A 25565-nucleotide genomic window follows, 5' to 3' on the forward strand; every position below is an offset into this window, starting at 1 on the left:
CTAGACCAACCATCTGCAAATTCCAGCCCACTGCCTATTTTTGTAAATAAAGCTTTATTAGAACACAGCCTTGCTTACTCTCATGCATTGTAAATAGCTACTCACACTTCAATACAGAACTAAACAGTCACAATGGAGATTATGGCCCACAGAGCTAAAAATATTTACCATCTCGCCCTTTAGAGAAAAGGTTGACACACTCAGTTATATTATCACGTTACTCTGTGGAGCATCTGAAGTGGTAATGGCATGGAAGTGTCTTCAAATCCATAAAGAGCCCCATACATATACAGGTAAATTCTTCCATCCCAAACATGCTTTTAAAAGGATTTGATAAAAGGAAAGGTGATAAGGCCAGAGAAGGAATAGAACAACAAAGTGGTTAAATACAGATTAATCATCTGCTCAAACAGCCCCTTCACCTCTACTAGAGAAGGGTTTTTTGGGGTTTTTTGTTTTGTTTTTTTTTTTTGTGCCATAAATGATAAAGTTCCTCTACAAAAACTGATCTCTTAGTAGCCCAACCAAGATGGTGACCCAACGGGGAAGTCCTCTGCCTGTTTTCTCATAAACACCCTCTTTCCCTAGTTTCCAGTCTAACTGGGCCATTGTGGGGAAAGGCTCCTTTGCTGCTGTGTGGAGATTTGGGTGGTGGTGGGCTGCACTCCACAGGCCAGCAAGCGCTGTACTTGCCCAGCCTCAAGACCAACCAAAGAGCCCAGAGTCAGCGACCGGGACATCAATGGTTTAATAGATGGTGGGGGGGTGGGGGGCGGAATCTTACAAACCTGAAGAAAGGTCCTGGAGCAGCACCCCACCATGCCCCACAGACGCCAGACATGGTAGCACTATTCACTACCCCAGGGAGGAGGAGGCTCCTCCTCCATTTGTAGGAGGAAATGATGTCAGAAAGGCTGATCCGTTACCAGGGAAACCAGCCGCTGAGGCACGCCCCTCGCGGCTGGTTTCAAGCATCCTGAGGGCAGGTGCTTTCCTTTCATAAACCACCAGGTGGAGCCGTTCTGACCTAAGGGGCAGGTTGTTGTTCAGCCGCTCAGTCCTGTCCCACTCTTTGTGACCTCATGAACGCCTCAAGCACGCCAGGCTCCTCTGTCCTTCACCATCTTCCGGAGCTTGCTCAAATTCATGTCCATTGAGTCGGTGGTGCTATCCAAACATGCTCATCCTCTTCTCTTTCTGCCTTCCATCTTTCCCAGCATCAGGGTCTTTTCCAATGAGTTGGCTCTTTGCATCAGGTGGCCAAAGTATTGGAGCTTCAGCTTCAGCCTCAGTCCTTCCAGTGAATATTCAGGGTTGATTTCCTTTAGGATTGACTGGTTTCATCTCCTTGTAGTCCAAGGGACTCTCCAGAGTCTTCTCCAGCACAATTCGAAAGCATCCATTCTTTGGCACCATAACCTTGTGAGTAGGTGTAGAGGAAGCAGGAGCTGGTTGAGCAGGGGATGTACCAAGAGCAGGAAAACAGCCATCTTGAGTGGCCAGACCATACAGATGGGTTCTGTTTTTTTCCACTGAACTCAGTGTCACATACATCAGATAGCTATGGCCATCAGCTCCCACACCCATGGTCACTCTGAGACTTTCTTGTGTTCTACAGGAAACAAACCCTCTATTTCTTGATTTCAGGATGCAACTCTCCACTCACAAACACCAGAACCATAACTTGGAAGTCCCGCAGTGTCCTCTCCACATGATTTCTCTGCCTTACAGTCTCCGTTCCTCCCCTCAAAGATCAGAGCAGAGACCCTAAAGAAGCTCCTGGCTTGACTTCTTGGGCCCTCTTAAGTGATTCCAAAACAATATCTTCTGAAGGTCACACACTTTTCACATCACCATCCGCCACTAAACAGCTATAACATATCTCTGACCCAGCACTGCCTTCAGGTCACCATCCTTTCAACAAGTATTTCTGGAGTGCTGCTGTATTCTGTGCACTGTCCTAGGCACTAGGATTTCTGCTGTGAACAGGACCAAATGCCCAGCCCTGCCTTCATTGATCTGCCATCTCTAGCTCTACTTAATGGTTTCAGAGCCACCTGGGACTTTCAACGACTGCCTCCATAAGATCTTGGGATGGGAACATCTTTTATTTACTCCAACTCTACATCAGTTGATCCCTAAACTCACATATGATTTGAGGAGACCTATGACTTTCAAACATATAACAAAATTGAAAGACACTTGCTCCTTGGAAGAAAAGCTATGACAAACCTAGGCAACATATTAAAAAGCAGAGACATCATTTGGCTGACAAAGGTCTGTATCAGTTCAGTTCATTGCATTTCAGTCGCTCACTCGTGTCTGACTCTTTGTGCCCCCATGGACTGCAGCACACCAGGCCTCCCTGTCCATCACCAACTCCTGGAGTTTACTCAAACTAATGTCCATTGAGTCAGGGATGCCATCCAACCATCTCATCCTCTGTTGTCCCCTTCACCTCCCACCTTCAATCTTTCCCAGCATCAGGGTCTTTTCCAATGAGTCAGTTCGTCGCATCAGGTGGCCAAAGTATTGGAGTTTCAGCTTCAGCATCTGTCCTTCCAATGAATATTCAGGACTGATTTCCTTTAGGATGGACTGATTGGATCTCCTTGCAGTCCAAGGGACTCTCAAGAGTCTTCTCCAACACCACAGTTCAAAAGCATCAATTCTTCGGCACTCAGCTTTCTTCACAGTCCAACTCTCACATCCATACATGACTACTGAAAAAACCATTGCCTTGACTAGATGGACCTTTGTTGGCAAAGTAATGTCTCTGCTATTTAATATGCTGTCATGCTTGGTCATAACTTTTCTTCCAAGGAGCAAGAATCTTTTAATTTCATGGCTGCAGTCACCATCTGCATTGACTTTAGAGCCCCCAAAAATAAAGTTTGTCACTGTTTCCCCATCTATTTGCCATGAAGTGATGGGACCAGATGCCATGATCTTCGTTTTCTCAATGTTGAGTTTTAAGCTAGTTTTTTCAATCTCCTCTTTCACTTTCATCTAGAGGCTCTTTAGTTCTTCTTCACTTTCTGCCATAAGGGTGGTGTCGTCTGCATATCTGATGTTATTGTTATTTCTACTGGCAATCTTGATTCCAGCTTGAGCTTCATCCAGCCCAGCGTTTCTCATGATGTACTCTGCATACAAGTTAAATAAGCAGGGTGACAATATACAGCCTTGATGTACTCCTTTCCCTATTTGTAACCAGTTTGTTGTTCCATGTTCAGTTCTATCTGTTGCTTCCCGACCTGAATACAGATTTCTCAAGAGGCAGGTCAGGAGGTCTGGTATTCCCATCTCTTTCAGAACTTTCCAGAGTTTGTTGTGGTCCACACAGTCAAAGGCTTTGGCATAGTCAATAAAGCAGAAGTAGATGTTTTTCTAGAACTTGTCACTTTTGTGATGATCCAGCAGATGTTGGCAATTTGATCTCTGGTTCCTCTGCCTTTTCTAAATCCAGCTTGAACATCTGGAAGTCAACAGTTCACATACTGGTAAAGCCTGGCTTGGAGAATTTTGAGTATTACTTTACTAGCTTGTGAGATGAGTGCAATTGTGCAGTAGTTTGAGCATTCTTTGGCATTGCCTTTCTTTGGGATTGGAATGAAAACTGACCTTTTCCAGTCCTGTGGCCACTGCTGAGTTTTCCAAATTTGCTGACATATTGAGTGCAGCACTTTCACAGCATCATCTTTTAGTATTTGAAACAGCTCTATTAGAATTCCATCATTTCCATTAGCTTTGTTTGTAGTGATGCTTCCTAAGGCCCACTTGACTTTCCATTCCAGGATATCTGGCTCTAGGTTGGTGATCACACCATCATGATTATCTCAGTCGTGAAGGTCTTTTTTGTATAGTTCTTCTGTGTATTCTTGCCACCTCTTCTTAATATCTTCGGCTTCTGTTAAGTCCATACCATTTCTGTCCTTTATTGTGCCCATCTTTGCATGAAATGTTCCCTTGGTATCTCTAATTTTCTTGAAGAGATCTCTAGACTTGCCCATTCTATTGTTTTCCTCTATTTCTTTGCACTGATCACTGAGGAAGGCTTTCTTATCTCTCCTTGCTATTCTTGAAACTCTGCATTCAAATGGGTATATCTTTCCTTTTCTCCTTTGCCTTTCACTTCTCTTCTATTCACAGCTATTTGTAAGGCCTCCTCAGACAACCATTTTGCCTTTTTGCATTTCTTTTCCTTGGGGATGATCTTGATCCCTGCCTCCTGTACAATGTCACGAACCTCCATCCATAGTTTTTCAAAGCTATGTTTTTTCTAGTAGTTATATATAAATGTGAGAGTTGGTCTATGTTCTGAGGATGAGCACTGAAGAATAGATGCTTTTGAATTGTGGTGCTGGAGAAGACTTTTGAGGGTCCCTTGGACTGCAAGGAGATCAAACCAGTCAATCCTAAAGGAAATCAACCCTGAATATTTATTGGAAGGACTGATGCTGAAGCTGAAGCTCCAGTACTTTGGCCACCTCATGAGAAAGGCTGACTCATTGGGAAAAAACCCTGATGCTGGAAAAGACTGAGGGCAGGAGGAGAAGGGGATGACAGAGGATGAGATGGTTGGATGGCATCACTGACTCAATGGACAGAAGTTTGAGCAAACTCCGGGAGATGTGAAGGACAGGGGATCCTAGCATGCTGCAGTCCATGGGGTCACAAAGAGTGAGATGTGAATAAGGGACTGAACAACAACAATGACTTTGAGAGTCTGCAACAGAATGTGCCAAATTAGGGTGAATTATGATGCTAACCAAGGTAATTGAGGTCTAACCAAGAGCTAGGAGATAGGAATTCCGATATAAATTCTAGAGAAGCCAAGTATTTGTCAGCAATTGCTTTGGAATGGCAATTCTCCCCAAATAGAAGAGGTCCCTCTCAGTGAAATGTGACCAGTGCTCTGAGCAGTTGACATCCCCTCATCATTATATCCAACAGTCATGTCCTTCCCAATCATTGTAAAATCCCCCAGTAGCTTAACTTTTTACAGGTGAATTTCAAAGACCTCTTGAAGGTGTCAACCACATTCTCCACTGATTTTAGAGGCTTGAGTTTGATCAAAACCAAATGGGTATGATTTCAATGGGAGTTTTCCAAAAGACACCCCAATGTCCATATACCTGGATATGGGATATGGACTAGATGGTATATGTATGCATATATATATATATCCCCCCCACACACACATACACACACACATCCCATATGTACCACCTGACTGTGCAGATAAGAAGGTGGTCCTTTCTAGTCTCAGAACATTCTAGCATCAATAAGTAACAGGCTGGAAGGTGGCCCTGCCTCCAGGACTTCATCCTGCTCCTTCCCCTCTCCTGATGCTAATGGTATTACCCTGCACACCTTCTGGCCATTCTCTTAAACATCCTCATTTTCAGGTCTTCAGCCCCCTCTTCTATTTTACCAGGTTTCAGGGTGCTCTGAATGTGCTCATAATCCTGTTTTATAGTGGCTGGAAATCAGAGACAGAGCTCCAGTGACTTGCTCTAAGTCAGACATCAAAGCAGATCCTCAATTAGAACGCAGGTCTCCAGGGTGTTTTGTTCAACTCTTCCCTTTATTAAATGTTACACATAATAAATTTCCAAGGCAGCTCCATTCCTGGAATGTACAGTGTACATTACCCAGGACCCAGCGGAGTTAAGTTTGCCACAGAAGCCTCAAGACTCATTTCTGTGTTTGTTTCTCTGTTGGTGGGTTTTTAGAAGAAACATTAAGCTTTCGCCTATGAGACAGAGAACACTATTTCCCAAAAATCATCTTTGAACGAGCCTGCTCCTTTTCACAGTTTACCATCTTAGAGAGGATTCTTTTCTGAAGGGTTGGTTAATTATCCAAGTACAGAGTCAATTTTTCTAAGTCAGTAAACAGGTTACTTTTGCCCCAAAGCCTATGGGTCTCCATGGGTCATTTTGTGCGTGCATGCTCAGTCATGTCTGACTCTTTTTCAACCTCATGGGCTGCAGCTGCCTGGTTCCTCCGTCCATGGGGTTTCCCTGGCAAGAATACTCGAGTGCTTGCCATTTCCTTCTCCAGGGGATCTTCCCCACCCAGGGATCAAACTCAGGTCTCCTGCACCTCCTGCACTGCAGGTGGATTCTTTACCACTTAGCCACCAGGGAAGCCAAATAGGCCATTTTAGTTAATAATAAAAACAAATGAAATTTATTTAGTATGTACCCTCTGACAAGCTGTGTGCTAGGTACATTACATGAATTTATGTGCATTTCACAACCACCATTCAAAGGTACTATTGTTATCAACATCCACATTTTACAAGTAAGAAGCTGAGGTATTGAGTGGGTAAGTAATTATCCAAGGTGATGGGGTCAGAATTTGAACCCATGAGTCAACCAAGGCAGCCTGGCTCAAAACTGTGGTGCTTAGCCAGCTCTGTATCTTATTGGGTTGGCCAAGAAGTTCAAAATGTTGTTGACCGTGTTGGGAACTAGGACTTGGCCCAATAATAAAAATTTCTAACTTCAACAGATGAATCAGCCATGCCCACCTTCTTCCAGTTGCTTGGAATTAAGTACTTAGTGACTTGATTATTTTCTCAAGAGTGCAAGAGCAGACACTCTCTTCCTGGTTTGTTGTCTTAATGTTGACTAAACACAAGTGGCAGCGGCTTATACCAAAGCCAAGCCCTCTTGGCTCGCTGGAAGAGTGGAAGCTATTAAGAAGCTGAAATGTAAGACCTGATTTTGTTCAAGTAAATTAAATCACTGTGCTGAACTTAATTCTAATTGTTGAAACAGCTGCCATTAACCAGCCGATTCTGCCACACCTAGGTTTCCCTATATAAAGCCCGTATCATCTTCTCTCCCATCTTATCTGGGGCTGATTTGAAAAAGTCATTGGTTTTTAAGAAATTGTTTTTTCAGTGTGAGTGTCAGACATTCCAACCAAGTCATCAAAATCTGTGTTTACATGATGGGAGCATGTGGTGGTGGTTTAGTCGCTAAGTCGTGTCTGACTCTTGTGACCCCATGGACTGTAACCCACCAGGCTCCTCTGTCTATGGGATTTCCCAGGCAAGAATACTGGAGTGGGTTGCCATTTCCTTCTCCAGGGGATCTTCCTGACCCAGGGATCGAACTGTGGTCTCCCGCATTGCAGTCGGATTGTTTACCGACAAGAGTATAATAATGCCTTAAATAGCCATTTCACCTAGGGGGTGGAGCCCGGAGTCATAGCCTTGGAATCGTCTATTTCCAGTCTGCCTCTGTGTTTTCCCTCTGAATGTTCTTTCACCTAAACCTTCCATCACAATTTGCCTGGAACACAGTCCCATCTTTGTCCCTTTGCACATGTGACTTTCTCCATCCAAATAATCCTTCCTGCTTCCTTGCCATCCTTCCAGGCACAATGCCAGTTTGAAATCTTCCATGAAGTCATGCTTGACAATTCCAGGCCCCACTCCATCTCTTTTTAGTTTCAACTGCTGTGACTCATCACCCATACCTGTTAAAAGACACATCTGTACCCTGTACACATTTAAATTACTGTCCAAATGAGGATGTTTTTGAAAATGAGAGTGCTATTAATAATTCCACTGGGACAACAGGCATAAACTGGGACACTATGGGACATATAGTCCTTCCTCCTAAGTGGCAAATGATACTGAGCTGATGCTGTCCAAGTGTACTTAAAATACAGAGAGACCGTGGAGAATAACTGAGAAGTGCTAACTGCACTGACAAATGCTTAAATATATAAAATTAATTACAGCATTCCTGTAATTAGCTTTGTCCATTGCCAGCCACTCTTTCAATAAATATTTACTGATCTGCCTGGCTCAATAATGTACCAAGCTCTCTTCTAGGCGCTAAAAATGTAGACAGAGCCACATATATAACCCTGTAAATATATATTCAGTAAAAAAAAAAATAAGTATAGAAATATTGAATATCAATGAATCTAATGAATAAATGGATAAAATAAATGAAACAGAAACAGTAATGAATGCTATAAAAAATTAAACCTAGTGACTGACAAGAGATTAATCTCTAAAATATACAAACAGCTTATATAAGTGAATATAAAAAAAAAAAACAACCAAAACTGGGCAGAATATCTAAAAAGACATTTCTCCAAAGAAAACAAACAGATGGCTAAAAGGCACATGAAAAGATGTTCAGCATTGCTAATTATTCAGTTCAGTTCAGTCGCTCAGTCATGTCCAACTCTTTGCAACCCCATGAACTGCAGCATGCCAGGCCTCCCTGTCGATCACCAACTCCCGGACTTCACCCAAACCCATGTCCATTGAGTCAATGATGCCATGCAACCATCTCATCCTCTGTTGTCCCCTTCTCCTCCTGCGCTCAATCTTTCCCAGTATCAGGGTCTTTTTAAATGAGTCAGCTCTTCACATCAGATGGCCAAAGTATTCGAGTTTCAGCTTCAACATCAGTCCTTCCAATGAATACCCAGGACTATCTCCTTTAGGATGGACTGATTGGATCTCCTTGCAATCCAAGGGACTCTCAAGAGTCTTCTCCAACACCACAGTTCAAAAGCATCAATTCTTTGGCCCTCAGCTTTCTTTATAGTCCAACTCTCACATCCATACATGACCACTGGAAAAACAATAGCCTTGACTAGATGGACCTTTGTTGGCAAAGTAATGTCTCTGTTTTTGATTATGCTATCTAGGTTGGTCATAACTTTCCTTCCAAGGAGTAAGTGTCTTTTAATTTCATGGCTGCAGTCACCATCTGCAGTGATTTTGGAGCCCAAAAAAATAAAGTCAGCCACTGTTTCCACTGCATCCCCATGTATTTGCCATGAAGTGATGGGACTGGATGCCATGATCTTAGTTTTCTGAATGTTGAACTTTAAGCCAACTTTTTCACTCTCTTCTTTCACTTTCATCAAGAGGCTCTTTAGTTCTTCTTCACTTCCTGCCATAAGGGTGGTGTCATCTGCATATATGAGGTTATTGATATTTCTCCAGCAATCTTGATTCCAGCTTGTGCTTCCTCGAGCCCAGCGTTTCTCATGATATACCCTGCATACAAGTTAAATAAGCAGGGTGACAATATACAGCCTTGATGTACTCCTTTTCCTATTTGGAACCAGTCTATTGTTCTGTGTCCAGTTCTAACTGTTCTTCATGATCTGCATACAGGTTTCTCAAGAGGCAGGTCAGGTGGTCTGGTATTCCCATCTCTTTCAGAATTTTCCACAGTTTATTGTGATCCACACAGTCAAAGGCTTTGGCATAGTCCATAAAGCAAAAATAGATCTTTTTCTGGAACTCTCTTGCTTTTTCGATGATCCAGCTGATGTTGGCAATTTGATCTCTGGTTCCTCTGCCTTTTCTAAAACCAGCTTGAACATCAGGAAGTTCGCGGTTCATGTATTGCTGAAGCCTGGCTTGGAGAATTTTGAGCATTACTTTACTAGCATGTCAGATGAGTGTAGTTGTGTGGTAGTTTGAGCATTCTTTGGCATTGCCTTTCTTTGGGATTGGAATGAAAACTGACCTTTTCCAGTCCTGTGGCTACTGCTGAGTTTTCCAAATTTGCTGGCATATTGAGTGCATCACTTTCACAGCATCATCTTTCAGGATTTGAAATAGCTCAACGATTATTCCATCACCTCCACTAGCTTTATTAGAGAAATACAAATCAAAACTACAGTGAGATATCACCTCACACTAGTCAGAATAGCCAACATCAAAAAGTCTACTAATAACAAATGATGGATGGAAAGGATGTAGAGAAAAGGGAATCCTCCTACACTGTTGGTGGGAATGTAACTTGGTGCAGTCACTGTGGAGAACAGTATGGAGATTTCTTAAAAGAACTGATAATAGAGCTAGCATATTATACAGCCATCCCAGTCCTGAGCATATATCCAGAGAAAATGATAATTGAAAAAGATACATGCACCCCAGTGTTCATAGCAGCACTATTCAAAACAGTCAAGACATGGAAGCAACCTCAACATCAATCAAGAGGTGAGTGGAATATTACTCAACCATAAAAAAGAATGAAATAATGCCATGTGAAGCAACATGGATGGACCTAGAGATTATCATACTAAGTAAAATAAGTCAGAAAAAGACAATACCATATGATATCACTTATATATGGAATCTAAAAAATTATACAAATGAACTTATGTACAAAACAAAAATAGACTCACAGGTATAGAAAACAAACATGGTTACTCAAAGGGGGGATACATTAGAACTTTGGGATTAACAGATACACACTACTATATATAAAATAGACAAACAGCAAGGACTTATTGTATAATACAGGGAACTATACTCAATGTCTTGTAATAATGGAAGAGAATGTAAAACAAAAAAACATATATATATATATATGAATATGTGTGAATCACTTTGCAGTACACATGAAACTAATACCACTGTGTAAATCAACTGTATTTCAATAAAAATTTTAAAACATTAAGCACAGTGGGCTTCCCTGGTGACTCAGTGGTAAAGAATTGCCTGCTAATGGAGGAGACGTGGGTTCAATCCCTGGTCTGGGAAGATCCCACAAGCATTGAAGCAACTAAACCCATGCACCACAACTATTGAGCCTGTGCTCTAGAGCCCAGGAGCCTCAACCACTGAGCCCATGTGCTGCAACTACTGAAGCCCGAGCAGCCTAGAGCCCATGCTCTGCAACGAGAGAAGCCACTAGAAGGAGAAGCCTGCACACTGCAACTACCGAGTGGCCCCCTCCACTTGCCGTAACTAGAGAAAAACCCACATAGCAGCGAAGATCCAGCACAGCCAAAAAGTAAATAAAAATCTTTTAAAAATTAAGCATAATAAGAGGCATTTGTGTAAGTTGTACAAGGCATTGCTAATTGGTCAGGTAAAACTGGTGGTAAATTCAAGGAGGTCATATTTGAGCAGAGACCTTGTGGACAGTATCCTCAACACGGCAGAATGGCATGGACAAAGGCCCTGGGGTGGGACCAGCAGGCAGGCCAGTGTGGCTAGAGGCAATGGTAGGATCTCAGCAATGCTGTCAGGGGAAGAAGCAACATGGAGCAACAGACTGGCTCCAAATTGGGAAAGGAGTACATCAAGGCTGTATATTATCACCTTGCTTATTTAACTTATATGCAGAGTACATCATGCAAAATGCCGGGCTGGATAAAGTACAAGCTGGAATCAAGATTGCCAGGAGAAATATCAATAACTTCAGATACACAGATGACACCACCCTTATGACAGAAAGTGAAGAGAAACTAAAGAGCCTCTTGATGAAGGTGAAAGAGTGAAAACACTAGCATAAAACTCAACGTTCAAAAAACTAAGATCATGGCATCTGGTCCCATCACCTCATAGCAAATAGATGGGGAAACAATGGAAACAGTGACAGACTTCAATTCCTTGGGCTCCAAAACCACTGCAGATGGTGACTGCAGCCATGAAAGTAAAAGACACTTGCTCCTTGGAAGAAAAGCTATGACCAAACTAGACAGCATATTAAAAAGCAGAGACATTACTTTGCCAACAAAGGCCTGTCTAGTCAAAGCTGTGGTTTTTCCAGTGGTCATGTATGGATGTGAGAGCTGGACTATAAAGAAAGCTGAGGGCCGAAGAATTGATGCTTTTGAACTGTGGTGTTGGAGAAGATTCTTGAGAGTCCCCTGGACTGCAAGGAGATCCAACCAGTCCATCCTAAAGGAAATCAGTCCTGAATATTCACTGGAAGGACTGATGCTGAAGCTGAAGCTCCAATACTTTGGCCACCTGATGCGACGAACTGACTCATTTGAAAAGACCCTGATGTTGGAAAGCTTGAAGTGGGGAGGAGAAGGGGACGGCAGAGGATGAGGTGGTGGGATGGCATCACTGACTTGATGGACATGAGTTTGAGCAAGCTCCGGGAGTTGGTGATGGACAGGGAAGCCTGGTGTGCTGCAGTCCATAGGGTTGCAAAGAGTCGGACATGACTGAGCAATTGAAATATACTAAGAAATTACTTGTTGTTTTTGAAATTCAAGTTTAACTGGGTATCTTGTTTTTTGTTATAATTTGGGTTTGGGTTTTTTTTTTTTTTTTGGTGTTTTCTGATTGTTCCTTGGCTAAATCTGGCAACTCCATTTCCTATATATTCAGGGCAGTGTCAATATGAGTCTCTGAGCTCTTTTTCCTTCTGGTAGCTTCTTCCTACTTTTCCCTTCCCTTCCTTTGACTTCCCAACTCCTCCTCCTAAGATGGGTGCCAACTCTCTCCCTGAAGCACTGCAGACCATGCTCCTGAGTAACTGTGACACATTTTTAATTGCTCTTTCCACCAAAAGCGCATCAAGTTAAGGATTGGCTGTCAGGTTAGCATAAGAAACCTTCTTCTGAAAAGTCCTACATTAAAAAAATGAAATGAACTGAAACTGAAAGTAAACATACTATTTTCATCCTTTTTCTAAGTTCTGCTTTGGAAAAATATGAATAATTAAATGATTGCCTCCTTTATACAGAGAATTTCCCTTGGACATTCAAAATCTGATTTAATCTACTAATTCAGTGATAGAATTTTTTTTTAATATGGACACAGAATGTTGGGTAAATAAGCACAGAAGATGGGAAAAAAGAAATCTAGGAAAAGTAAAATCTTTTGCAGCAAAAAAAGAAGGCTTGAACAGTAAATGCTTCAAAGAAAGCTCAGTACTTGAAAGGGATTATTTGTAAGTAGTATAAAATGAATTTCAAAGAATCTGCAATCTTTTTTTCCCAAAGTAAGTAAATAGATCATTGTGTTCAATAAATGTTTGTTGAACTGAATTAAAGACTTAGTCTCCATCCTCAAGGAGCTCTCAAATATTGAAGAAAAAAATCCAAATGGAAAAACTAAATTATAAGTCATATGCGACCTCAGTAATCAGATAATGAAGCCCTTATAAATGAACAGTAGAAGCTAGGATATGAGCAATTATATGGATACCTTGTTTATAGTATCTAGAATTCCAGTGGCTTCTACTGTTTACCTGGTCTCTGTGCTTTGCCCAAAGGGGATAGTCTCTGATTCATAAACTCATCAAATCCCTATGATTCACACAAAGGAAAGATACATATCAGAAATGATATCATGATGCTAATGGTTCAGAAAATAGACTTGTGAAGGCAGGGACCAGATCTGTCATACTTACCTCTTTCCCCTAGTACCCAGAACAGTGCTTAGACAAGGACAGATACTTGAATGAATGACTATGTAAGCACCATCATTATACCATGTAACCTTGCCTTACTTTACACAAGAAAGTGGATGATGACAAAGCACTTCTTGTGTAATAAACACAGTAGGTGATAACATTGAAGGACGCATGGTTGCGTCCCCACCCATTCATTACCACCAACCCCACTCCATCCTCCAGACTACCATGTTTGAAATTCTCCCATTCATGATGCCTTCTTTTCAAGGAGAGGTAATGTCTATGAGATTTTTTGAGCATCTTTCTGCTCTGGGCCATGCACTACAGTGGGCACTAGAGTATAAAGTTGCTGTTTTTAAGAAAGAGAGCCAGAGGTAAAACATTAGTTGCAACTCATACAACTAAAGAAATTCTGTACCCTCATAGCAAATTAAGGTGCCCTAGAAGTCCACAGAAGAAAGATTCCATAGAGGGGGTGATGACTGAGCTGAATCTTGAAGATCCTATACAAGATCACTATAAGAATCACACTAGCAAACTGCTGTGACAATCAGCTCAAAATCTCAGTGGCTTAACACAAGAGAAGTGTTTGTGCAGACACAAAGCCCAAGGTGGATGCCCTCCACCACATGGTTGTCCCATGCATTTCTCTTTCAACCAGGCTCCTTCTATCTGGGGGTTCCACCAACCCCTACAGCCTCAGAGATCACACTGCTGAATTCCAACTGGCCAATCCATCAAGGGAAGATGAAGGGGAGGATATTGCAGGCCATTCAGAAGGCCGGCCTGGACAGGACAAACGTCACCCCAGCTCCCAATCCATCATGTCAACATCATCTCATGGGTCACTCAATGCAAAGAGGAAATAGAAACAATTTTGTGAACCTTGCATTGATGCCACCACAAAGCACCAGAAATGGAAGAGTAAGCCAGGCAAAGGAAATGAGCTAGACATGATACAATGAATTTGGGTGGGGGGGGAACCAAGATAGAAGTTTAAAGAGGCAAATTTCAAGAGACCAAGGACTTCGATGGAAGGTGACAAAGAGTTCTGTGTGGTATAATATCAGGAGGGAAAGTAATGCCTAAAAATAAAGGCAGAGAGGAAGAAGTGTATAATGACCAGAGAGATGGGAAGGACCCATGGATATATTCCAGAAAGAATAATAGAGAAGGCTACTCTTGCCTTCCAGAGTACAGTTATGCATGTACTTACTAAATCTTCACAAAATTATAAGAACACAGTCCTGATTTACACAAATCTAAGACTTCTTTATATTTCTGACTTTCTCCTTTCTGCAAGTTAGAACAACAAGAAGCTTTGAAAATGGCTAATAAATATACAGGAATGCAGTCCTTCTGGAAAAGCCACAGGGAAGGGACTGTGCGGACCTAATATTTATGTAAATGCTAACCACATAATGGGCAACTCAGGAAATAATGATGTGACCGCTGGGACCAGTCTCTTGAACTGCAAGAGCGTTTGATTCACGGGGAAGGCTGGTGATTATTGCCTCTTGCAGCCTTGCTGCTCTATCAACAGTGTAGGTTTCACATTTAGATCAGTTTCGCTGGAAACTGAAACTGGCAAACCTAAATATTAACGAACTTAGTGATGTTTGGAAGAAACGTGCAATTTAAAAAATGGATGTATAGCATGAAGAATTGTTACTCACACCGAGCTCTAGAAGTCCCAATATAGTAAGAATATGTTTCTGAGACATGAAAGAAGTTGACCTTTGAGATGTCAGATTGCCATGTTTCCTTTTGCTATGGTGCCCTTTCTGTTGCATCAAAGAGTTGAAGAAATGGATATGAAAATGTAAAATTCCTCTGACTGGATAGTTCTTTGAAAAATGCAAAATTCTATGGGACAAGAAAATGAATGCTTTAATATGTTACACGAGGCTGGAAGGGAAGCCAGTAGAGGGTTCATTTCTTTCCGTCTTTTTATTTTCTGATCACTTTCCTCCTCTCTTTCACATTTGTATTTATTTATAGTGTTTATTCTTTAGCGTATAGAGTGGTTTTGCCTCTGTTCTAATTATGCTCCTAGATTTCAATATTTAAATAGTGCCCCTATGTTTTCTCCCATTCTGTCCAGAACTAAGAATGTATTTGTATCATTATCTCATATTCCTCAATTTTATTACCACTGTCAACTCTGCAAATAGCTTGTAGATGGTAAGTTCCATTTAAAATTTAAATTCTCATAAGAACTACTTGCATATTTCAAACCCACTCCTCATTCATAATTTTCTGTTTCCTCAAAGGAGGTACTTGTATTATTTTAGAGTGTTACTGTTTAGTCACTACGTTGTGTCCGACTCTTTGCAATCCTGCCAGGCTCCTCTGTCCATGGGATTCTACAGGCAAGAATACTGGAGTGGGTTGCCATTTCCTTCTCCAGGGGATCATCTTGATGCAGGGATCAAACCCACATCTCCTGCATTGGCAGGCGTGTTCTTTACCACTGAGCCACTAGGGAAGCCCATTATTTCAGAGTAGAGACTGATAGACAGATGAGTTCTCAGCAGTGCTGGCTCCCAGTTTTGGTTTTTGCCTCTCCCTAGACAGCTTGATTCCTGCAACTGAATCTAACCAGAAATAGCAAATAGCAAAGTACTCCTTGGTGTATTAGCCTAACAATTAGTCAGTCAGTCCCATTTGGATTGCAAACAGCTATGTTTGTTTCTGCAAATAATTGTGATCTAAGAGAAAAACCTAAAGCATTTTTTAATGGTACATTTATGACCACTCCACTGCTCTCATTACAAATGCAAAAAGTCATCAAAATGTAGAAGACTTTTGTTAGATTATTCAGTTCTCAGGACAACAATGAGAACTTCATAGATGGTGAAAATTAACAACTTGATTCCTTACCAGGAAACACGTCAGTTCCTCTCTATAATTCCTCTTAAACATTGTAACTAGTCAAAATCGATTTACACTTGAAAAGGTCACACATATTCCCCTGGGAAACACTCTCCTGCTCAACTACACTCTGAGGCAGACATTACGAAGAACAGTGCCTAGCTGACAGCATATCCGACTTCCCTTTCTTGACCTGGGAACTCTGAGGCACGAGCAACAATGGGAGCTGTCTTTTTTAGTCATTTAAAGCAAAGACAGTTGAATTTGGTTTCGTTTAGAGTTAATTGTACATTTTGAGTGATTCGGTTTTGGCAAAATCCAAAGCATATTTTGCAAATCGTTTTTCCCATTAAATGTTAAAATCTTTATTTTTAAAAGGAAATGTAATCCATATGCTTGGAATTTGTTTACACTAAAATTATAAAATATATATATATACATTTTTATTCATGTTCCAGAAGCTTTCTGCACAGTTTTGTACCACTTTCAAAAATCAAGAAGTTGTGTATTGCCAAAAACTAATGAGAGCAAATCCATAAATGTTAGAAATATTGATTTTATGATTCCTTATGGTCTGACCTTAGAAAAACATGTCTTTGGTTTTCAATCACACATTGTTGAGAAAAACTTCTTTGGAGAAATTTGTATACTAAAGAGACATTTTAGGGGTTAGGGGACTGACTTCTTGTTGCATGGGAAGGTTTATTTTGCCTACACTTATCAAGCTGCTTGACCAAATAAATTTTGAAAATGATTTAATTCAGCTTTTAAAATTCCCCAGAGCACAGATTGATAATTTATTAAATGCATGCTTATTAAAAACCATATGCAAAATTGTCAAGTTCAACTCTTGGGGTTCACTTAACATAAGGAGATTTCACACAGTCCAAAATCTCTCACCTGAAACTAAGGAAGGCTGAGAGGAGATAAAGAGCCTAGATGTTCCTTCAAAATAAGGATGAGGATGAAAGTGAATTTATCTTTGCCCAGCTGCATGAAACTCTCATTGGCTTAGAACAGGGATCAGCCAATTGTTTCTGAAAAGGGCCTGATGGTTAGTATTTTAGGCTTTGCAAATCACATTGCTTTCTGTTCACAATTACTCAAATTCTCTCACAGAAGTGCAATCACAGTCACAGGAAATAGATAAATAAATGGATGTGATTGTGTACCAATAAAACTTTATTAACAAAAAACAGATGGCAGGAAGAATTTGGCCCAAGCGCCTATAGTCTGCTAAGGGCCCTAACTTACATCTTCTTAACAAAACAAACAACTCTATTTAGTATATACCTAAGATCACATGGGGTTTCCACATTTGAAAAAATTGATTTTGGACACTGAAAGACAAAAGCCAACTTTTCACCTCTTCTCCTACTTTCATTCTTGAGACTCATTTTAAGACCCAAAGAATTAACTTGTGAAGAGACCAAAACCTTCTCCCTTCACTCATCAACACTAATCAGATGCCTCAAGTTACCAACGCCAATCTAACTCTCTTGGAGTTGGTGTATTTGTAGCCTATTGTGCACTTGTGGACCTTGTATTATGGGCAGCAAATTCCTAATGAATATGAACAACACTGAAACGTTTGAGAAGAATAAGCTCTTCACTAGCATGATCCTGGTCTGGTTATCATGTCTTCAGTGTGCTTTTAATTAATTTGCTTAATTAATACATTATGTTGACCTGTGGCCAAAGGTTGCAAACCTATGCCTTCTGCATACTTTCTGAGAGCAGAGGCTGTGGAGCCTGGCCATGCGGAAACAAATACCTAACCTGCCACTTCTGAGCTGTGTGACCTAAGAACTATGTCAGGGTCAATGTTGACGCTTCTCTTCCCTCTTATGGTAATAAACTCTCAGTGTCCATGGCGGCATATAGCTCTGAAGAAACAATGGAATAAAAAACACATTTTTTGGCTTTTCCCACAGAGAGTTGTAGCTACATAATCAAGACCTGGACAACGAGAACAAAAGTGATATGATTTATTAATTCTGTTTTCAGTTTAATGTGTTTATACATGGAGTTTTTAATCCAGCTTGAAATTCAATGGGCTTCTGTGTATTGATGTCTTTCATGATTTCTCAAGGTTTCTGATCCTTCATCATTTCAAAATTGCTTCTCTCCCTATCTCTGTCTCTCCCCTCTGTTTCTGAGATGCCAATTAAAAAATATATTACATTTTACCACTACCTTCTGTCTCTCCTTTTCTGAGTTTCACTTTTTGGCTTTCTGTGCTTCATTTTAGGACTATTTCTTGTAGCTTATTCTCAATCTGCCGTTAATGTTACTTTCAAAAGTCATCTTTCTCAGATCTAGAATTTCTATTTGGCTCTTTTACAAAATTGTTATATCACTTTTTATATTTTCCAGTTCCCTGCCAATTAAAATTTTTTCAGTGTTCTCCAACAAACTGAAGATTTAGGTGACGTTTTCTTAGTTTTATGGATCTCTGCTAGGGACCTGGGATTAGTGTTTTAGATCTGAGATTTTGCTGAGGGAAAATCATATTTTTGCAAAACTGTGTTTCAGATGAGGGAAGGGTGAGTTTACTTCCAGTTTATTTTTACTTCTAGGAGACAATCTTCTGAGGTCCAGGCTGAAGAGGATTCAGATTTTTGTCCCAGTCCCTTGGGGTCATCTAAAGGACAAGTAAGCATCCCCGAGGGCAAAGGCTTTGCTCCTTTTCTCCGAGTTCACAGCCTCCCTGGGATGTCAGACCAATAACTGCTTAGTATCGTACTAGCTTCTGAATGCTTCCAAGATTTTCAGAATAATCCATACAGTTTGTTTGGGGCTTCCCTGGTGGCTCAGAGGTAAAGAATCCGCCTGCCAATGCAGGAGACATGGGTTTGATCCCTGAGTCAGGAAGATCCCCTGAGGAATAAAATGGCAACCCACTCCAGTATTCTTGCTTGGAGAATTCCATGGACAGAGGAGACTGATAAGCTGCAGTCCATGGGGTTGCAAAGATTCGGGCACAACTGAGAGACTAACCATCACCATATACAGCTTGTTTAGTTGTGAGATTGATCCACATGACCTAGTTCAAATTACCATGGGTGGCAATCCTGAGATTTCTATTCACATTATTAAGGGGAGGGGAAGCATCCTTTTATTCCCTCCTGAGAACCATCTTTACTTCAGTTGAAGTGATGACCAGCCTCAGACCATATTCATGAGGCCACCACTTGGGGGAAAGGCAGAGAAACCAGATGAAAACATCCCAGGAACCTGGAGGCCTTGTTGGAGTCACCAAACACACAAGTCCGGGCTGCCTATCTCTGGACAAGTAACAATCCACCATTGTTTCACATCTCTATTACACACAGGCTAACTCATGTCCCTACTAAAAGAAAAGTTACTTAACCTCTGTGGTAGATGTTTGCAATCATGGTCCCAGTTCTTCCCCTGACTTCAAGATAGCAAAATACAAGCAGGTTTAAAAAGTGCTTGTGCGTTTATTATTGTCCTGTTACTCACTCATGCACCTCTGCCTCCACCATGGAAATAAGCCTGAGTTAGCATGCACAAGGGACATGAGAGACATGGAGGAGGCTCGCCACGTAGTGGGGTCAACCCAACTGAGGCCATCCTAGATCTACTGCCAGGGGACCTATGGCCAACTGTGGATGAGGGAGCGAGCCCAGCCAGGCTCAGCAGAACCACCAGCTGCCCCAGAACCTCAAGAGCCTTAATGGTTGTTATAAACCACTGAGTTCGGGGGAACACTGTTACACAGTATTACATGTGACAAGAGCTAATGATTACATGGAGATAATTATAATATTATACTTACATCATAAGTATTAGACTTAAATGAGTTATTTCAGGTATCCTATCTTAAAGACTTCCCTGGTGGTCCAGTGGTTAGGAACCCGCCTTCCACTGCAGGGAGCATGGGTTCAATCCCTGGTCAGGGAACTAAGATCCCACATGCTGTGGGGCAACTAAACCCACGCACCACAACTACTGAGCCCACATGTCACAACTAGAGAGAAACCCTCATGCCACAACAAAGACTCCACCTGCTACAACCAAGACCCAATAGAGTCAAAAATAAAATTTAAAAAAGCAGGCCACCTTAGGGGAGTCACTGGAACCTAGTAAGCACTCAGAAAGTATTATTCTCAGCCTCTCAGTTGTGTCTGACTTTTGTGACCTCATGGACTGTAGCCCACTAGCCTCTTCTCTCCGTGGGATTCCCCAGACAAGAATACTGGAGTGAGCTGCCATTTCCTTCTCCAGGGATTTTCCCGACCCAGGGATCGCCCTCGTGTCTCCTGCATTAGCAGGCAGATTCTTTGCCACTGAGCCACCCGGAAAGCCCCACTGATATCATTACTATAACTATTACTGAGACCCACAATTCCTCTCAAGCCAGGAAATTCAGTGATTATCAGCTGCAATTGACTCCAGTGTCTAAAACACCAACATTTTCTAAGGCATCATTATTTCCTTTGTCTTTCTCCCACCACCCCTTCTTATAAAATCTCACTTCTCACATTTAGTACCTCAAAGATCATTCTGCTGACTTCTGAAGATTGCATAAATGAAGTATGTGAGCACTTGGCTGAGTTCTTTGTTGCTTATTTCTGATCTAACATAGGACAAAAAATGTCTATGTGGCTGATTGCTGATCCAGGAGTCATGAGGCAGGGGTGTTCGCCCTGCTTTCTCCACTGACTAGTTGCAGGACTCAGATAAGTCACCTCAGATCTCCAGGTGAAGTTTCTTCACACAAGGACTGAGATATCTGATGGCAGACTGAATCTTACTGCATCTCCGCGGTTGATACATTCCAGACACTTGGTGAATGTTTGTTGATTTTATGGAATGGAATTGAACCAAACTGACTGACTTGAGCTAGGGAAATTGGCTAAACCTCAGAAAGTTCCTTTTAGGCTTAGTCTTTCTATCACTTTACCACATTTTTTCCCTTTCAGTTCTCTTTTAAACGATGCCTCTTCATTACAAGTGAATGAAATAGAATCAAGCTGGTTTCTAGCAGAAATCACTTTCATCCTTCCTGCCCAATGGATGTTGCTAGGAAAAGATGCTAATATTAGCCACTTTCTATGTATCCATAGGGGCTTCCCTGGTGGCTCAGTGGTAAAGAACCCACCTGCCAATGCAGGCGATGTGGGTTTGATCCGTGCATCAAGAAGATCCCCTGGAGAAGGAAATGGCAATCCACTCCAGTATTCTTGCCTGGAGAATCCCATGGACAGAGGAGCTTGGCAGGCTATAGTCCATGGGGTCACAAAGAGTCGGACACGATTTAGTGACTACACAACAACAACAACAACAACAACAACAGTGTATCCATAGACTTTGTTTTCCAGAGCTAATTCTCTCCCCTCATCTCCTCAACTTTATACCAGTGACCGTGCTATGGGAACAAGATGGGCAGGAGCCCAGTATCAAGAAAAAGGATTTACTTTTTCTATCACTGTTTTAATGCAATAATAAGTTGCCATAGTTATGGAGAAATCATGAAATGTGACAGCAAGAGGGCTTTCAGTTACCCACCTTGGAGCTTCACAGCACAGGGAGCAAGCCTCCAATTTGAATCTTCAACTGGCCTCCTTCAAAATCTTTCTCATCATATGTTGACTTGAGCTTTCCAGTATGTTTCCTATTCATTGTTTTCTTCAGAATTAAAAATAGAAAACAGTTCACTGGAAATGTGTCTGTATGTAAGTTACTTTGGCAAATAAAATGAAATCTTCTCTTCCTACAAAACGTAAGATATACTATCTTAAGGTTGTGAGGAAAGTGGGCACAAAGTTAAGGGGTGACTTAATGTTATAATCACTAGTAAGATGGCAGCTTTGTTTTGTGTGGGGAGGAATTCCATATAGTTCTGCTTCTGTTTGTATTTCCTGATACCAACCACTGGAAAGTGCCAGGTCTGAACTGTCAAAATGTCAAGTCTGATTTGGGGGGAAAGTTTTCAACACTAACCTGATGTGGCTTTGAAATTAATATAAGTGAGACTTCCCTGGTGGTCCAGTGCCTAATGCCACAACTAAGACCTGGCACATCCAAATACATATTTGAAATTAATTCAAGTCAGATGCATCAGTCAAGAAATGAGCTTGTGAGTCCAGTGCTACAGCACCGTGCCACTTACAGGAAGAGAACCAAGAAGGTGTTCTATCCACCAGAGGGAAAGTGGGAGGGAAAACAATGGACAGCTATGGTAGATAATATGCTATATCTTATTCCTGGGCGTGGAGGAAGACTACATTTCCCATCCTCCTTTTCAGTTAAATGGGGTTACATGACTAAGATCTGGCCAACAGAATGTGGTAGGAAGTGATGGAGGCCATTTTCTTCCCTAGTCCTTGAAAATATCTCACAAAACCTTTTAGCCTTCTCTTTCTTGCTAGGAATATAAAATTTCTTGGACGTGTACCAGTCCATCTATGTTACATAATAAAACACCTCAAAATGTAGTGGCTTAAAAGCAAATCTTTTATTAGCTCATGATTCTATAGTTCAGTATTTTGAGAAGGGCTCAAGCTGGGCCACTGCTCTGTAGACCTCACATGGCTGGTGGGTTGGTCAAAGAGGCCTTTAGGTGGAGTGACTCATCTCTGCTTCACGTGGTCTCTAATCAATATGAGGAGGATGACATTTCTCTCAAGTGGGGGAAATATGTCCATTATTAATACATTTGGAATATAATCTTAGGGCTTCTTTGGTGGTCCAGTTGTTAAGAATCCACCTGCCAATTCAGGAGACATGAGTTCAATTCTGGGTTCAGGAAGATTCCACATGCCGCAGAGCAACTAAGCACGTGCACCACAACTATTGAGCCTGTGCTCTAAAGCCCACGAGCTGCAAATACTGAGCCCACGTGCTGCAACTACTGAAGACTCACTGAGTGCCCTAGAGCTGTGCTCTGAAAAGAGAGAAGCCACCACATGACCTTGAACGCCACAAGTAGAGAGCAGCCCCCACTCGCCGCAACTACAGAAAAACCTACACAGCAATGAAGACCCAGCACAGCAGAAAATAAATAAATAAATAAATAAAAAGAATGTAGTCTTAATATAAAACCATAAATTTCTTCCCAAGGACCCGCAGTACTCCCTCAGTTGGTACTTACCATAGAGTTTTACCTTTTATACAGTTGCTACATGTATATCAACTCATCTAACTCAAATATCAACTGAAGAAATAGTAAAGAGGATCAGATATTCTTTAGAGGCCAAAAAAAGTCCAGGCTTTGTTAAATGATGCATAAAGACCACAAGGGTAGGATTTGCAGGGATGATACTGAAGGCTGGATTTTCTATCCTTTATTTCAGCAGACTTCTCACCCTTACATGGCAGAAGGAGAAGAGGGTGTCAGAGGATGAGATGGCTGGATGGTATCACCGATGCAATGGACACGAACTTGGGCAAACTCCAGGAGATGGTGAGGAACAGGGAGGCCTGGCGTGCCACAGCCTATGGGGTTGCAAAGACTCAGACACAACTGGGCAACTGAACACACACACACCACCTTTATGTAGGAAAGGCTTGGGTCATTTGATGTGCTTGGTGCAGGTCAGGAATCTACAGAGAATATTATCCTATGAACTAACATTCCTTGGAGAAGAAACAGTAACTGAACTAGGTTCCCTCTGGGAAAAGACAAACAGGAAGTCTGTGACAGCACTGACTCCAAAGGAAATGGACATAATGAGTGTCTGTCTGCCCTCAAGGCTGATAGATTCAAAACTTAAAAGCTGGCTGGGGATGGGGCTTCCCTGGTGGCTCAGTGGTAAAGAATCTTCCTGCCAATGTGGGAGACATAGGTTTGATCCCTGACTGGGGAGGATCCCACGTGCTATAGAACAACTAAGCCTGTGGGCCACAACTACTGAGCTTGTGCTTTAGAGTCTGGGAGCCACAACTACTGAAGCCCGCATGCCCTGGAGCCCCTGCTCTGCACTCTGCACCGAGAGATGCCACCTCAATGAGAAGGCCCCACACCCCAGATGGAGGGTAGCCCCTGCTCGCTGCAACTAAAGAGAGCCTGTGCAGCAATGAAGACCCAGCACAGGCAAAAATGAAGAAAGAATAAGTTTTTAAAAAGAAAGTGGTGGCAGGAAAAAAGTATATTAAAAAAAAAAAAAAAGCTGGCTGGGGTGTTACCAAAGAGAAAGGCCAAGTCTAACCCCAGCTAGGGAAGGTGCTCCAGGCATGAAGAGCCCATGGAGAGAAAGGAAGCTTCTTCAAGGTCAATTCCAAAGCCTACAAAGCACAGTGGAAGACATCTTAGAGTACATGTGGTGTCTCCTTCCATGCTTGGAGACCCAGAACCAGGCCAGGACCCAAGAGAGTACGTGCAGCTTTAGACATAAAATAAAGAGGATTGTCCAGAGTTGGACCATGTGGCTATGATGCCTGCTCACAGAGAAGATGTGGAAGCAGGCTCCGGGCAGAGTTAGAGAGTCTATCATCTATCAAAATGGCATCTAAATGGGGTAGAGCAGGGCCTAGCAAAATACAGCCCTTGGGTCAAATCCAGTAGGTGCCTGGTTTGGCGGGTGGTGGTGGTAACTTTAACATTTTTTTGGCTGAGTTATAATGCAAAATCCACGTGAGATAAAGATCAACCAATTTAAAGTGAACAGTCCATAGCATTTAGTATACACACACTGTGTACAACCATCTCCACTGCATTCCGAAACATTTTCATGACTTCAAAATAAAATCCTGTCCACATTAAGCTGTTACTTCCCATCTCCCCTTTCCTCAGCTCCTGGTAACCACCCATCTGCTTATTGTTTCTACAAATTTACCTATTCTGAATATTTCATACAGATAGAATCATACATACATGTATATGTATGGCTGAATCCCTGTGCTCTCCACCTGAAACTATCACAACATTGTTAATCAGCTATACTCCAATACAAAATAAGAAGTTTAAAAAATACAATAAAATTTTAATTTAAAACACATCATCACAACATGTGATGTTCTGTGTCTGTTCCTTTCACTTAAGCATGATGATTTGGCGGTTCATCCACACCGAAGCGTGGATCAGTACTTTATTCCTTTTTATGGCTAAATACTATTTCACTGTATGAATAGACCACAATCCGCTTATGAATTCATTCATTGATGGGCCTTTGGGTTGCTTCCACTTTTTGGCTTTCGTGAATAGTGCTACCATGAGCATGTGCATACAAGGATTGGAGGACCTATTTCCAATTCTTTTGGGGATATACCCCCAAGTGGAAAAGCTTCCTGTTTGTAAAATAAATTCTATTGAAGTATAGCCATGCCCGTTCATTTATACATTTTTATGGCTTCTTTCCCACTACAATGTGAAATAGTTACAACAGAGAAATAGGGTGAATGGTTACAACAGAAAATACGGCCACAAAGCAAAAACTATTTCCTATTTGGCCCTTGATAGAAAAAATTTGCCAGCCCCTGGGATAGAGGAAATACTACTCCCATTCTTAAGATCTTGATATAGTACATACCTTAAGCTACTGTTTTCTTAGTTGGTGGTGA

The sequence above is a fragment of the Bos taurus genome, chromosome X (assembly GCF_002263795.3).
Source record: "Bos taurus isolate L1 Dominette 01449 registration number 42190680 breed Hereford chromosome X, ARS-UCD2.0, whole genome shotgun sequence".
NCBI classification, from domain to species: domain Eukaryota; kingdom Metazoa; phylum Chordata; class Mammalia; order Artiodactyla; family Bovidae; genus Bos; species Bos taurus.